The following is a 17,348-nucleotide window of genomic DNA, read 5'->3' as shown; positions in this document are numbered from 1 at the left end:
ACACTGAACTCGAAACATTAAGAATAAAATAAAGCAATGGCTGAAATGAATGAGAACAACTTAAAATAAATATGTATGTGCATGTGAAAAATATGTACCATCGGGGATGAATATAGCTTTATGGTAGTTGGGTGTAGTAAAACCCCAAGTGTTCATTATTGCCATCCTCTGTGAATGAATGGAGCTGTGAAGAAAGGACAAGTTCTTCCATGCAAGTGTCCTCCTAAATTAAATAAGGAACATGACTCTGATTAGGACCCTATTTGAAAGAGCTTCTTTCTGTCCATTCCAGGACATTCTGGTATGTTAGTGGCAGACAGACTCCCTTTGTTTCCTGCTTTGGATGACCTCTGCCATGGGAGCTGGCGCTATTGCAAGCCTGACAGCTCCGGTAAAACTTTGGCAACCGAGTCCACAATAACTGCATGAGCCGCACGGTGTGGTCCAGGCGAGCTTCCGAACAACAGCATTTCAAAACATTCTGGGTTAACTTGAGTCAGGTGCAGGTGATCCATGTCACACAGTCTAAAATTCAGAGCAGAGACTGAATTTCCTGGAATCATTGTTTGTAAGACTGTATTTTCTAATATATTGCCAGATGCAGCAGAGACCGCATCTGTTAGACAGAATCAAACAGGAGAAGATTTTTTTATGACACAAACAAAAAATACAAATAATTTGATCCATCCCACATCTATCGAATATTATTAATGCTTTTGTTCTTGCCTTTTGTCTGTCTAAGCCAAAAACTAATTAACTTTGCTATAAGCTTTAAATGTAAAAAGCTGTAAAATTAAACAATTCAATGCATTAATGAAGTTTTATAATAATAACACTAATAATTATTAGTTCTAAGGTCTGTTTTAACCCTTTCAAAAAAGTTTATTAAAGTTCTTTTAAACTAAAAATACACTCAGTCTACTTTATAATAAGTACTTCTCAGAAATATTCTTAATATTGCACTCAAGTATACTTGACTTATTGGCAGAAAAGTTTAAGTTTATTTGGCCTATTAAAAAAAAGTACAAAAAGTTTTACTCAAACTTTTTAAGATATACTTAAAATTATAGTTAAGTATTCTAAGCATACTTGGCTTGTAGTTGTGTTTACTCTTTTGATGGAGTAGCCTATTAAATACTTATTTTCCACATAGTTTTACATACTATCTTATAAACTTACATTATTTGAAAATATTGATTTATAAAGAAAGCAGATATGGTCCTGTAGTTCACTGGTGAAATTTACTTCAAATCTACTTAAAGTACAGTTTTAAGTACAGGTATATAAAAATGAATACCTAAATAGGGATGTATAGTATACTTAAAGTGCAAAAATAATATATAAATAGTAAACTAAGTATGATGCCAGGTTCACTTAAGAAAACTTACAACTTACAGTGTAAAAAAGTAGTAGTTTACTGAGAGTGTACTTCAAAGTGTACTTTCATAAACTAAAAACTACATTTAACTAGTAAATGATCATATACCTATAAGTTCACTTGTAGTATAGTTGCAGTACAAAAGAAAAACATAATTGTAAACAAGTTGTGTACTCAAACTACTGTTAAGGCCTGTTCACACCAAAAGCGATAACTATAAAGATAACTATAACGATAGCGTCCACACCAGTGGAAAATAATCGTTCTGTTTAATCTAAGTGTGCACTGTCTGCCGCTCAAGCTCTTTAAAGCAAGATGGATTCTGATTGGCTGCAAATGTTTTTGTTGTTCATCATCTGGAAAAGAGCTTCATTTTGATTATGTATGATTGATTATCTGCACAAAATGCAAAATGGATTAGTTTTACGATCTCTTTATGATCATTTTGAAGCATCAAAGTGGTAGTAGTGTAGACTGTCAACAGGGGGACAGAAATCTATCTCTCAGATTTCATTAAAAAGATCTTCATTTGTGTTACGAAAATGAACGAAAGTCTTATGGGTTTGGAACGACATGAGGGTGAGTAAATGATGACAGAATTTTCCGTTTTCCGTTTAAGTATACTTGAACTTGAAGTATGCTTCTATATTAGCGTCCACACCAATATAAGCATGCACTGGAGTTTTGTATTTGTCCTTTAAATGCTCTAGCTCTTTAAAGTCTGTTGGATTCTGATTGGTTGTCAATGTTTTGATCGTTCATAAGATGAAAAAAATTGTTGCGAAAGTGATGCCAATGATATCGTTCCTCTGTGCCATTATAGTTAGTCGTAGTGAGGACTCTTTGTTTGCATTTTCAATTTTTTTAAATTATATCATTATTGGCCTTTAAAATTATTCATATCATTTAAAATTATTTCATATATTATTCATATAATTTTAAGTGATATATCATTATTAGAAACAGGTGTTTCTAATAATGACCTGAAGGCATTATGAAGATAAGATTCAGTTTATACTACTTTTTTTATCACAATTTTTTTTCTTTTATCAAATCAACTTAGATAATTAATGTGGTTCAGATAACGTAATATTTTGAGATTCTGTTGATTAAACCAATCTCCTTCTTTATATTAACAAAGAACAACCAGGTAACTTACTTTTTTAAGTTAAACCAACAATTATTTTTTACAGTGTATATTTTAATTTGGTTGGTTATGTTATACAGTATCCCGAACTTAAGTTCCACTAAAGTCTGACAACCAAAAAATGTTTTGTGATTTAAATATCAAAACTTTGTTTTCAAAAAATTCATAAATTTTTAAGTGTGAGTTGTATCCAGATACTCTGTATACTTAATGTGCTATCTATATGTTGTTAAATTGCTGAGGAACTTGTAGATACTTTACAGACCCAAAGGGTATCCAGACAGCGCTTTGCTTATAGTTTCAAAAATCTGTGATGACATGATGGCAAAATGATGTCAGCACCATTTGCAGTGGCTGACCAGAGAGACTTGTGGTCCATTCTGAGTCACCAGACAACATTGATGTCACACACTAAATTCACTCCAGCCAGTATATAAACCCCAACAAACAACAAAACTATTTGCTTCGAAAAGTGTACTTTAACTGCTTGTAAGAATAAAAACAGCAGCTAACCATGGCCAACAGCTTCTGCCATCATGAAGAGTTTAATAGCAGTGTTTTATGTCAGAAACACCCACTATATCATTAAAACACAGGCAAAGATATCCATAAAATTTGCAGCTTGTTGGGCTTCCTACAGAAGCTCCTAAAATTGGAGTAGCGACATTTCACTGTGTCCGCACTCTGAGAAGACCTTTTTTTTGTCTTTCCCTCAGTCTAGACCCAATAATATCACTGCACTAAGTCTTGGTCCGCTGAAATTAACCCGGCAAAGTGAGTGATGTGGTCCAACGCTTGTTAAACTGGTGAACATAGTAAGAACACATTGAAACACCCCAGTCTGATGCCACTTGGCCAAATCTCCAACTCCAACTCCTCACCAAATACTGTAGGCCTTTTTCTTTGGCATCACTTTTGAAATATTTCATGTGGAAAGCCATGTAAATTGAGATTGTCATTGAGAGCTTTTAACAACTGTTTCTCTTTTTCAAAATAAATGTTCTTTTGGTCATGGTAATTATCCCACAGCAGGACCAAAAGAAAGAGTCCACAAGCCTTCAGTGTTACTGCAGATGCAAGACAGACAGGCGTCTCTCCTCACCACTACACAAAATGAACATTCACCAGGAGAGAGAGAGAGAGAGAAAGATTTTGTTATTATCTTATGTTTAATTCCTCACTTAACAGTCTGAACCCTTATTAAAAATAAAAGGTAGAGAATATAAATATATAAATAAATAAAAATCTGCTTTGCCGAAACCATCAGCTTTATTGGTTCTTGTGAACATGATGCCATTGGACAAAAACAAAGGAATTCAAAACAATCTTTTCTTTTGCAACCAGACTATATTATATATTTTTCCCAAGATCAACGTATTATTGAGAGTATAATAGAAGACAGGCTATTGTAATGAGGATACTAATTAATCAAGACAACAGGGCAATCTTAAAATGAGAGGAAAAAAAACAAGTTCTCTTAGAAAATTGCTGTTTTCAAAAAATTAATGAGGTCATAGGAAACCTGCTTGAGACTATAGTCTGGAAATGACTGGAAATGAACTATCATAGCCAGAATTCCATGGCAGAACTCAGATTTTCGTAAAAGACTCAAAGTGTAGAAAGACAAGATTTTAAAGACAGCCTAAAGTCAGATTCAATAAACCATAGATGGTTTTAACTCTCTCCCAGAAGAATACAGCCAGAAAGAGCTAAAAAAAAACAAAAAACAAAAAAAAAACCACCTTACTGACTTATGTAGCTTTAACCCTTTCAGACCCTGCATCTATTCCACCAGACATAACTTTGATGTGATACAAAACTGAAAACAATGCATGCAGTAATTATATTTCTATGTTAAAATGACATCAAAAATTATTTGAATAAAAGTAAAAGTTGACATTAATACAAAAAAATTACATTGCGGAGTTACATTTCTTTTTTTTTTATTTGGACGACTGTAATTGACAATGGTTCTAATGTTATCCAATCATCACCAAAATTGAGTCAGATTATCAAGTGATTTCTTAACAGCCTGAATCTACTACAACAAAGCATATTAGTAATTATTTTTTTCATGAAATTAATGACAAAGATCATATTTATAATTTTCTGCCGCCTGTAACTTAATTTTGGTATGAAATGGTCAGTGATTATCGTTACCATATCAGATACAAACTATGTGGGTTGAAGACATTGAAAGATCTGTCAAATACATTAATGTAATATAAAATGTAAATGAAAAAAATTACAAGGCGGGCTATTATCATTTACCAGACAAAAGTATGTATTCAAGTAACATGTATTTATATATAAAATATTGTGCAATTGCAAAAAGAAGCTGAATTCCTCTACACAGAGGCAGTTCAGTTTAGCTACATTCTTTTGCCCTGACCTGTCTGTGACCAGCCTGTCTCTTCCTGCGTGATCCTCTTAAACGAATGTTTAATTAAATTATGGTCAAGTGCCCGAGGGGAAGGCAAGGACAAAGGGGAGACACAAACCCCAATGATAACATTTCCACTTGCAGCCCCGGTGGCAGAAGGGGCATGAGAAGGGCACAGAAAGGAAGAGAAAGTGTAACTTGGTTTATGTCTAACTGCCAAACGGAAGGTGAGTGACCGGTCTCAGATAGGTCTGTTTGGAAGTTATCCATCTAGGCATTGGCTTAAAGGTTGTTGTTTTTTTTTGAAAGAATAATGCTTTAATTTAGCCTAAAAAACAAAACATTAATTTAATCAAAAGTGACAGTAAAGACAATGTTACAAAATGCTGTTCTTTTGAACACCAAATCAGAATATTAGAATGATTTCCGAAGAATCATGTGACATTGAAGACTGGAGTAAAAATATGAATAAAAAATAAATATATATATTTAAAAATATTTGAAATTGTAATAATATTTCACAACTGTATACTGTAATTCTGAAATGCAGCCTTGCAAAAGAGGCTTATTTCTGCTTATCAAAAACATTTTAAAAATCTTACCGCCCCAAAACCTTTGAACACCAGTGTAGATTTAAACACCATCAAAAGGCTGTGAGAAGAAAAAAAAAATGGTAACAAACAGTGAGAAAAATCTAGCAAAAATAATATGTTGTTCCACCCTAATGGAAGTTACAGAGAGCTAAAATAAAAGTAAATAAATACAAATATGTCCACAGATCGTGATCTTTGACCCCGATATGAATATCAGTCATTGGTCATCTGCAATACTGCCTTCAGCCTCAGGAGTCCTGGGTCTGCCCATCAGTGAGTTCAGAGGTCACAGTGATGACAGCGGGCACCTCACTGTGAGAGTGTGGCCCACCTCACTAAGACAACAGCAGCCGATCTGCTCACCAACTTCCAAGAGCAGAACTGAGGATCAGGCCTGCGCTTGAGAAAACAGAGACAGGGTCACCAGATGACCTTTGAGATCACACTGAGCTTTCATCCCTTCCAAATGCACGGAGAAGGAAAGTTGGGAGAGACCAACTCTGTTTTTCTTGCAATGGAATCATGTTTGACACTGGCAGAAACAAATTATTTATTCTTCACTTCACAACATTACCATGCATTCGCCAAATTCATGAAACTTCCCATTTGAAAGACTAAAAAGAGAAAATGATCTCGAACTGATATTGTGATTCAAAATGAAACGGCCATCACATTTTTACCTTATTTCACTAACATTGTTTAATTGGGATTTCAAACAAATCTCAATGCATATTATACTGCGTGTCCTCCTGCAACTGTAAACACAGCAAATCAAAGCCAATGTTTGTTTAGTTGAACTCTTCCAAAAGCCCAGGGTTCTTAAGGATTTAGAGATGTTCAATGGGCAAGACTGCAGTGAGAGCGCCATGGATGTAATATAGTCTTGGAATACAAATAAAAAGACACTAAAGCTCAGCCAAGTCTATGATTTTCCACCCACAGCTAGATTTTTAACGTCAAATCTATGAGGGAGTCATTCAAGAAAAAATCAAGTTCCATAAACTCATGTACGAAAGTTTGAGGATAAGTCCGTAATTGTGACAGAAATGCCAGTCCCAGTTCTACCAGTTCTACTATTTGTGAAATCCATAATCTCCCCGAGGTTAGCACACAATAAAAGCACTTGCACAATGTTATACACACCCATCATTATTGGCAGCCCAATGAACAATGTTTTTGCGTGATACCACACAAATTCTTTGGTATATTGGCAATTAATGGGGTAAATGAAAAATGTAAAAAAAAAAAAAGTTTAATTCTTAACATAGTCACAGTCGTTCACGGTTGAACCAGAATTCTTGAAAGGCAATTCTATAATGACGCTCATGACCCAAAGACAAATTCATTCCAACTGAAAAAGAAAGTCCGACTGGTGGTCATGGAAATAGCAGGGTAATATAATTTTGTGCCAGAATTCCTCCTCTCCAATGAGGTTTTATATTGCGTTATGGAGCAGATGTGAAGACACGTCAGTGCAGAATGGGAATGGTATCATTTTTGTGGTCAATATACCAATATATTTTATAACAACTCTATTATCAAATATGACAAGCAGCTATAAAATATATTTCGTCTTTTTTTTTTTTTATGGGGGACTTGGATTTTTTATTAAATTATTATAATAATAATAAACTTTTGACCATGTCAGTATGTAACATATACACATATGGGCATAATTTCCAGAAAATGGCACATGAACCTTATTTACACCAAATTTCATGTTGTTAAATAGTGTTCAGCATAAGGCACTTAATGAGATTTTATTTTTCAGCTTTTCGCCAAGTGTAAAAAATAACAGCACATAATAGTAAATGAACCACCCTTTATCTCAATTTTTACTTCAACTAGAAAAAAAAAATCGAATTTATAGTGAGGAGGCAGTTAAACTGCTCGGCGTGCATTAGGCCACACACACCCATTTGAACTAGCCTACTACATGAGACTAAATGAAGTTTACTTAAACATTTAGGTTCTTGATTCCAATAAACCCATTTTCCAATAAACTGGCATTCCATCTTTTAGACTAAAAAACAGTCAGTGTCTTCATAGCATTTCCCTTTTACTCACCTAATTCCACACAATTTGAACCAAATTTGGGCTCATTTGAACATTATGGGCTTGTTTTTCTTTCTCAAATGGCAAATTGGCAAAACTTTTGCAGAACAATAATAAACTTCAGAGAGTAACAGGCTCACATGAGCACAGTGACAAGTATATTACTTAAGAATAAAGAGCTAACAATTGTATTAAAAGCTCCAGCCCTGCATCCTTCAGCTAAACAACTCCTGTAACAAAAGCAATATAGACAAAAATATATACCAACAGATTTTGTCTCATATGCTCAAATAAAATGCTCTGAATAGAAAAAGTGCCATTGTCAACATGTTGTAAGTCAAATGGATCATTATTCTTCTCATTACAGGTTAAATGTAGAAAAAAATCTCCAGAACCTCAATATATAACACGAGTGTGACAATGGCAGCTAGCTAGGCATTTGAAATCATAGCAAACAATTATTGCTCATAAATACAAACAATAAGTATAAATATAAAGCCATTATGCATATAGATCGATCTGGAGAAATCAAGTCAGGTTTAGATCAGTGTTCATTTGAAAAGATGAAAAAACAGTATAAAATTACAGGAAAGACAACAGATGGATTTCTTTCACAATTTCTATAATGTACAGATAGAGCTGAGAGCGCCTGTCCCATTTTCAAATTGAAACCAATTAGCTGTCCTTGGGATTGAATCTGGTTTTAAAGAAAATTCAAATCCTGGTGCTGCAGTGGTTAGCCAAGCCTGGCCCTATGACTATCATAAAAGGCATCCTTGACTGTTAATTTCACAACTCCACATTTCACAACTCCACACATATCAGACTGGACTGGTTCTGATTGGTTATCTCTTAAAGATAATTCAGTGCAGATCATAATGAATTATGATCCTAGTCAACATAAGCTGAACACAAGAGATCTTTTTACAATAGGAATAGCTACCAAATCAACATAATAAATGTCTACAGAAGCACAACTGTTGTTTTATTATCAGACACTCAAACATAATAGAAGCAACCACAGCACCCAACACTCCCACATCTGGCTTTTCCCAAAGGAATGAGGGAAGAGAAGAAAAAAAAGACAATTGCTGGACATTTGTGTAATTTATTCAGAAGAGATTGCTACCAAAATTGCTGTCTGCAAGCCATTTGCACAGCATTATCTGTGAGAAATGTTTGGAGATTCCATCTGCTACAAGCCCATGCCTATTGGGGTGTCATGCAAGACTTTAATATAAACTTTTTGAATTATTATGATTTCTTTCAGAGAGCAGCAGAATGGAAATTGTAGCATGCGCTCTTAAAATGCAAGATATAAATAAATAATGAAAATGAAATGAATATAACACAGATATAAAAAGGCATGCTAAATATTTTGCTGGGCATTCTTCTGCTTTCACATACTGGTAAAAGTAATCTAAGTGGCTGCCATGGGATAAAAATTAAACGCAAGACACTCACAGCACTCATAATTCTGCCCAAGCATGAGAAACGGCAGTTATTTACATACCAGTGGTCAATTGTTGGATGCTTTTGGTATGATTGGTGTTCCTTGATTATAACTGGAGTCTTTCTGTGCATCTTTCACAAGAGAACTGCTGATACAATAACATACTATGTTTTGAACCAAACATGTTAGATTGACATAATTGCAGTGACACTGACTCATGGAATGGGTCTATTTTTTTTCCATAGGATTGATGACTCTCATTCCATTTCTTCAGAACACGAAGTAATTCTTTTGATCAATAATAACCCAGAGAATCTGCGGTGCTTCTCTTATCCTGCTTCGAAATGATTAGAATAATCCCTCCCGCTTCTTTTTTCTCGTTTCCATCGCTCTTCATTTCTCTTGTGCTTTTTTCCCTCTCTTTTAACTGCCGTACGGCTCATGTCGGGTGTGCTCTGAATTTGATGAAGTGGCATAATTCACCCAACTGATCATATCACTAAAAGGAGCAATTGTAAGATCAAAACCAGATTCCAGCATCAGTCACATATGGGAATCATTTTTATAAATCTTAATAAACTTTCATCTACAGATTAAGGGGGTCCCGGGCACAAGCACAAGACCTCCAGTGTGATTAGCAGATCCGAATCCAGTGAGGTGTCACAAAAACACGCCTGGTTTTGGATAAAAGATGAGAAAATCACAATGGTTTGATTCTGTGTTCTCCAGCATGTGCACCAGTGAATGATACTGAGCAGCCAACATTGGGTCTAAAAATTGAAAGGGAAAAATTGAATTCCTGAATTTCTCTCCACGGATGAAAGATGACACTTATCGTGCACACATCTGATGGCTCTTTGGTCTAAACCGCAACTTTTTAAAGTCTGGCTGAAGCCGGTTAGGATGGAGTATTGAAGGCCTGGATCTGCCGCTGGGGGTTAAACTATCTTTGACCAAGAGGACAGTGGTGAGAAGGGGTACTGATGACTCTCTCACCTCCCTTCCTCAAGTCCTGTTTATTCAATTAAAGATCAGTACGACCGCTGGCTTTCCGCCTCTCTTTCTCTGTTTAATTTGATCAGAAAATCTGCTGATGCAGGCTGCCCCCAACTCATGTGAAACCAATTTTAGCTACACATAAAAATCTGGAGCAGAGCTCCAAATAGACATGGCTCATCCTCGCCCATGAAGATGTTCTCATGTCTGGGTCAGTCGGTGAGCTCCATACCCATGTGACCGTGCGGAGGTGAGGAGCCAGACCCGGAGCAGGCTTGGGTTCAGCATTAGGGTTGCGTCTCAGAGTGCACAGACACCGCCACAAAACACACAACGAAATAAACAAGCCTACAGCCAAGTCTGTGCGTCATGTTGCATACGAGCAGGACCACAGCATGACTGTGGTGGAAGAACACCATCTGGTTACCATGGAGAGGTGATGGCAAAGATTCCGCTCCTCTCTCCCAAGCATTCTCTTCGCCTCACACATAGGAATAATTCTGATGGGAAAAAGATTGCCTTTCGAATGATTCCAGGGAAATCCAGTAACTGATCATATAAGTCCCTGTGTTAAATGTTGTTGAACATCTGCTCTACCAGGGTGACATTATCAGAGGAAAACAGGTTAAAGGGACAGTTCATGCCTAAATTAACTGCCCTCATGTCGTTCCAGGTCATACAGGTTTGGAATGACATGAGTACAATGAGTCATTGGAGACCAAAACAACACTAAACATCACACTATCAGTAATAAATGTTTGGAATGACTTGAGGGTGACTAAATGATGACAGAATGTTCATTTTTGGGTTAACTATCTCTTTAATACATGTATACTTTGCATCAAGGCAAAGAAATTCAATGTTCTTGTGTCCTCTAGATAGCATTTTGTACAGTAAGATTTGTTAATTTGTTTTTAATCTTTTATGCTCACCTATAGCTCAAACAGTTGTGTTGGCGCTTGCAACGCCAAGGTCATGGGTTCGATTCCCAGGGAAAGCAAAAACTGATAAGAATGTAAACATGTACCTTGAAATGCAATGTAAGTTGCTTTGGATAAAAGCATCTGCCAAATGTATAAATGTACAAATTATTTTAATATTTTAAATGTAAAATAATTTAATGTATAATTTTAACAATTTAATCTTGGGAGCCATTACTGCAGTCTTCAGGTCACATGATACATGATAATGTTGAAAAAAGTTAACATTTTTGTGGAAACCGTGATGCATTTTTTTTTTTTTTATTCTTGATGAACAGAAAGTTCAACAGAACAGCATTTATTTTAGAAATAGCATATTTTGTAACTTTATAAATGCCTTTACTATGTGATCAATTTAATGCATCCTTGCTGAATAAAAGTATTAATATAATTTTAAAAATCTTACCGACCCAAAACTTTAGAACTAGTGTACATCAATCAAACTGCTTTAGCCCATGTAGCTCCTATGGACTTTTAAAGACTTTTGAAATTAATAGAAAGTGAAGGGAGAGAATCAGCACTTGAAAGACTATAACATATGTTACCTCAATGAGAAAAATAAAATAACACATTGCAGCTTTCAGTGTTGCTGTGTAGACTGTTGGTGTTAACTGTGATTAGGAAATTAGGATCAATTACAAATCAAACGGCGCACCGCAGTATATGCTGTCAGAGCGGGCACAGATGATCAGAGCAAATTTGGGTCGTGTTCTGAATGAATGCATGATGTGTATTGCACATATGCACATGCACAGATGAAAAACTAAAACGGGGCCTGCTCTTCATCTGAACATTGAAACGCATGTCAAGTTTGTTTGATGGCCAATTAGTGTTGTTTATTGCCTCGGAATTAAGGCATGTTTGGACTCTGGTGGAGATGCACTTGGATGTACTGAGCTCTTGTAGAGTAGGGATAGGGGCAATTTAAGCACAATGGCATCCTATTTCCTCTGCCCTCGGCACATTGCTCAGACTGAGATTGATTCGCAAGTACTAAAATAAAGTGAGGAACCGCTTTAATGTTATCAACCAAATCGATTAATAAAGCGTGAAGTGACTTCCAAATAAAAAGACAAAGACCATTTCCTCGCTTGTTTTTCCTGCTGTCTGTCTTCGCTGCATTTGCACTGAGAGTTATTGTGAAATGCATTTACTGAACAAAACCATCAATTATGACTCACTTGTCACACCAAATTAACATCTTCAAAAGGAAGCATCCACTGCCTTTGCCACAGGCCAGAGCCCCCTATGACCGATAATGTATTTTCATCAATGGTCAACTTGAAACTGCTTCCATAACTTTTAAATATGTTTTGAAAAATACAGAAATAGATGACCCCCAAATTTACTTAAATAAGTCCCATTGAAAACACTGTCAAAGGTCATTTGCAGCCATGGTGACCCCTCTCGATTCAGAGTGAGGAAACACTTGATAATGACAGAGTGAAAGCATAAATGTTATAAAAATAAGTGCAACAAGCATTAAATTTAGAGGAGAGTTACATTTGTCAGCTTTTGAGCTCATCTGTCATAAATCTCATGTTGTAAAAGAGACGTTCAGATGAGAGCAGAGCATATAATATAATAACCCATGGCATCTCAACATACTAGACTATTTTTCCTCAATGCAAACCAAACAATAAGAAGCAAATCTGTTATGCTTTATATGCAAGTTAAAAGTTCTAGTACACATATGGTAAGGTTTTCCAGAGCACAGTCTATAAATACAAGATTCATAACATGGCCTGAATCCATTCTTTATCTTTATGTCACAAGGTTGACTTTTTATTATGAAATTCTTGACCTTACCTCTGGTGGAGCAAACACTTTTTTTCCAGCTTGTGTTTTTTTGTCATTAAAACTGTCAAATTTCATTGTCAGGTATCCTGGAAAAAGTCAATTTGTGATTATCTACAGGCCTACTTAAAACATTCTTTAAACTGAGACTTTAGGCTCAGTATTTTAATATATTGTGAAAGCCTACGAAAGCACATGTTGCACTATAATAAAATATAACATTTATATGGACCATGGATATTTAAAAAAGCACTAAAGGCATGAGGAATTAAGAGAGAACAAGTTCACTGCATTATTTGGAGCAAAATATGAATATGATTAATCTGGAAATTATTATATTTTTTAGTGATACAATAATTTTAATAATATCATCTTAATGAAACAAAATGTGTTAACATTTCTGTGTGCTGCTGTCTGGCCGAACTGTGATTAAATTAATCTAATAAACATGCATTTTCACTCTCTTTGCAAAGGCTGATAAAAAGTTTTCATGCTTTGATATTTAACCTCTTTTGTCAAAGAATTCCACAGAAAACAGTGCAATTCCAGGATCAAGGCTTTCGTGGGGTTGTGCGTCACCACAGTGGTTTGTCACTTGTGTGGCTCAAACAAAGTATTATCTAGTTTTAATATATCAGCAAATTTGACAACATTTCTACCAATAGTCCTTTTAATGTTACGCATAGTTAATGCTGAAGAATTTCTATTGTTCCCGAACAAATAATTTGACACTAAAAAACAGATGCAGTTAATCAGACTTACTGAGGAGATGACAAATAAAATTACAGACAAATGAATTTGATTTAAAGTAATCCACATAAAACATTGGATTTGACAACAAGAAACAATAATTAAAACAATAATAATAATTAACACCAATCATTCACTTAAGCTTTTGGTAGCTTATGCATAATGTACACATTTCAAATTTTCCATAAAATGCCACTGAAAAACTGTTGCAAAAATTATTTCGCCTGTAAATATATTTTGTGTCACTAAAATATATTTGTGTCACCACGCTCAATGCGCTGAATTATTAAAGGCATGCAGGTGTATATCTGGTTTAGCCTAAGCTTTCCAGAAAGCTGAAACTTTTTAAACAGACAGTGTTCTCCATTTGCCACATTTCTATTCTGCTATAACTCGCATTTACAGAGCATAAAACAATTACAGAGAATGAAGCTGGGCATGAGAGCAAAACAAACCACTCTGAGTGCAGCACTACATATATATGGCCTATTTATACATATATCGGACAGATATGTAAAATGATATGAAACACAAATGTGGTAAATATAAATGCTATTACCTTAAATATATTTGCATTGTCTAAATATGTTACAATTTCACAAAGAATGAGCAGCCAGATTTTCAAAAGTGTGGATTAAAGCTTGTAAAATGCATTAACAAGCAAAGAAAAATATTTTTTGTAACTTCTCTCCTGCAAAAAGAAAGAATTCTGAATCATTACAAAGGAGCCATATGTGAGTTAAAACGTAAAGTAGACAGAATAACTTTTTAACAGCATTTTCACTTAATTGTAGTAAAGTAGGAAATCATGAAGTTTGAAAGCAGGGTAAATGTGATTGCACTATTCACTATTTGACACTATTAACAAATAAATAAAGATTAACAGATAAAAAGATTAGATAAACAGCAGCAGTTTTAACAGTCACTCGCATACGGTCCAAAACAATTCATTTGAAAGCCCACCATTAATCATCCCTTAATGCTGTTTGATTGCAAATTCTGAAATAATTAATCAGTTGAATGGGTGGAATGATTTATGAAAGGTGAGGGCAGACTGTGCTCAGAATAATCTGCCCTGACATATTCAGACAGTGATATATACATTTACAGGCACCTTTTCAGTGGACTAACTGCCCTTCATTTCCAATCATAAGGAGAGAGTGCTGGAAACAGACTGCATGGGGCTGGTTCACATTTGTTCTGCTGTGGCATGTGCTCTACATGCAGGATATGAGAAGCAGCTCTGTCGAGCGACTGAAATCTACCACAATAAATGTTAGGTCACTGGAACACAACCTGATGTAAAAATACACATCTGACATCATGTCTGATAGGCTATACCTGTCCACAGGGGCAACCACATCCTGCAAGCATCCTTAAAGCCATCATGTGGAGCAAACACAGAATTATTCCTGCACACCCTCCTTAGACTTTCTATTTCTAGTCATCTTGCCCAAGAGCCATCTGTGGAGTCATGGTTCAGAGAGATGCGCCACTCATTTGAAGCGACTGTTTTATTCTCCATCTGATGCCAGTTTTGTTTGGGGCAGCGCAGCTGTGCTTTAATTTTCTGCAGGGCATGAGAAACTAGATAAAAAATAAATATAAAAAAAAAGTATAAAGAGGGCTAAATCTGTTTGCTTTATTCAGCGTGTAAATGATTGTTAACATGATGCGCGGACAATAAAAAGGGTGGCCTTTAGTGCTTCACTTGTGTGCTTCAGAACGTGCGCTTGTATCGGCCGCCGACCTATTGCGTTGCGTTAATTATGATCGAAGGACGTTCACAACTGCCGATTCATAAGGATGATGAATATTAGATTCGGTAAATTAATTAGGAAATATCGAGTATAAGAGGCGCTCTTTTTTGTCCATGTATTATGTGGAGAAAAAAAATGCATTTCATATACACTTTTCTATTATGTTACTGCATGTTGTTAATTTATGAATTAAAATTGACAATAGTTTGGTAGGATATTGTATGATTAGCCTATACCGATCTTAAAAAGCGGGTTAAAATATATATTTCAAACACTTTAGCAAATTAGCAAAGATTTAGCCTATATTTGGAGTTAAATACTATTTTCACTTAAATAAAAATTAATTTAGAGTAAATGAAAATATATGAAAATGAAAAACATGAAAATGTAATACAAAGCATATTTAAAAGAATGACATTTAAATATAGCAACAAATCATACATCAGGCTATTTCAAAAATAGCCCACTTTAATGAAATGATCCTAGACACGTGCGTGAAACATTTGATAGCCATAAATAACTCAAGAGATAGACCAAACATGTTAAGAAAAACATCCAAGAGTGTTCGACATGAAAATTGAGCCGGTTCTAACGGTTCTATGTTTATCATTCACGAGGGCAGTCTGAAAATCGAGACCTTAAACCTGAGTTAATTCAATTAGGCTACATTTAGCCCTGGGTTTGAAACGAATTTAATCAATGGACTTTTCTCTGAAAGTGAACTTTTGCACATGAACTAGAAAGTATGCTCATTGCGAACTGAAAATGGGCACACACACACACAAAAAAGAAAGATTCCACATTCGATTGTACACTGCGCTGGTAAATTTGCATTCAAACAATCTGACAAGTGAATGAGTCGTCAACATGAGCTTTTAAAAAAATCCGTAATTGCAAAGGGGAAAAATTATAAAATAAGCTATGAGAACATTGAAATGTTTAATTAATAAATCACAATGATCAAAACTGATTTAAGTGAAAAATTAATTTCGTTGGCATTGAATTACACACGTTAAAGCTTAACTGTAAATCAGCGATTAAATTAAAACATGAAATAATAAAAATAATAATAAGTCGCAATATCAGTGGCAGACAGGTAATATTAGCAGTAGAAATGTTCATCTCAGTATTACAACTGCAAGCAACCAACCAATGTGGTGCATCGCAGTCAGAAATCCAATTAAGCTCATATTTCCTTTATCAAGTCAAATCTGGTTGCGCTAGTCTGAATGGTCACTTAGTTTCAGACGATATGGATAGCGCAAGAATTGATGTACGAAAGAACTTCAATGCAGCACCAGAAATAAATGCTCTATTGAATTTTATAAGGAACACAGCTTTAGCTGACACCGTTTTATGGCGTTCTTTATTTCCCCTCACTAACGTTTTCAGCTAAAGTGCTGCCTTCCAATGCCACTGAATACAAACACTTGTGTAACCTACTTTAAATAATCAAGGCGTCAAAATAATTGATAATCAAGCCATCGCAAAACACTGCAAATAACAACATTCGGAAAATGAACCATATTTTGACACAAATTGCTGTGAGATATGCACTTTAATCGAATTACTCACAGCTGTTTCACTTTGCTGTATCAGCTCTGCATTAAACAGGGCCCTGCATTTCGCCATTGCTGGAAATGTGTGTAATTTAGTCAGCTTTTCATATGCTAATTTAATGCAACCGTGCTTCACCATACTACACCATCACCATTGAGTACAGAACGCAAAAATCACACAATAAATGAGATTTAACCGTTATTTAACCAACTTAAAATGATGGCTCGCAATTGTATGGCTGTGTTGTTTTGAAAAGAAACTTGGATGAAGAACACAGCCTATATGTAATTTAAAAAAAAAATACACATGTTGGTGGTCGCATACAAATTAATAGACATCTCACATGCATCTTAAAAAAAAAAAAATGCTGACCATGAATAGGCATCGGGACTGCTCTTTTCTGTGGATTCTGATAAATTGGGTCTTAACCTCTACCTCAAGATAAAATTAAGAACATGCAAAGGTCACAGGTGTTGTTGTAAATGCATCGCTTGGT

The sequence above is a fragment of the Squalius cephalus genome, assembly GCF_949319135.1.
Source record: "Squalius cephalus genome assembly, chromosome: 3".
Lineage (NCBI taxonomy): Eukaryota > Metazoa > Chordata > Actinopteri > Cypriniformes > Leuciscidae > Squalius > Squalius cephalus.
The sequence above is the reverse complement of the archived record's forward strand: the minus strand, read 5'-3'. Positions refer to the sequence as shown.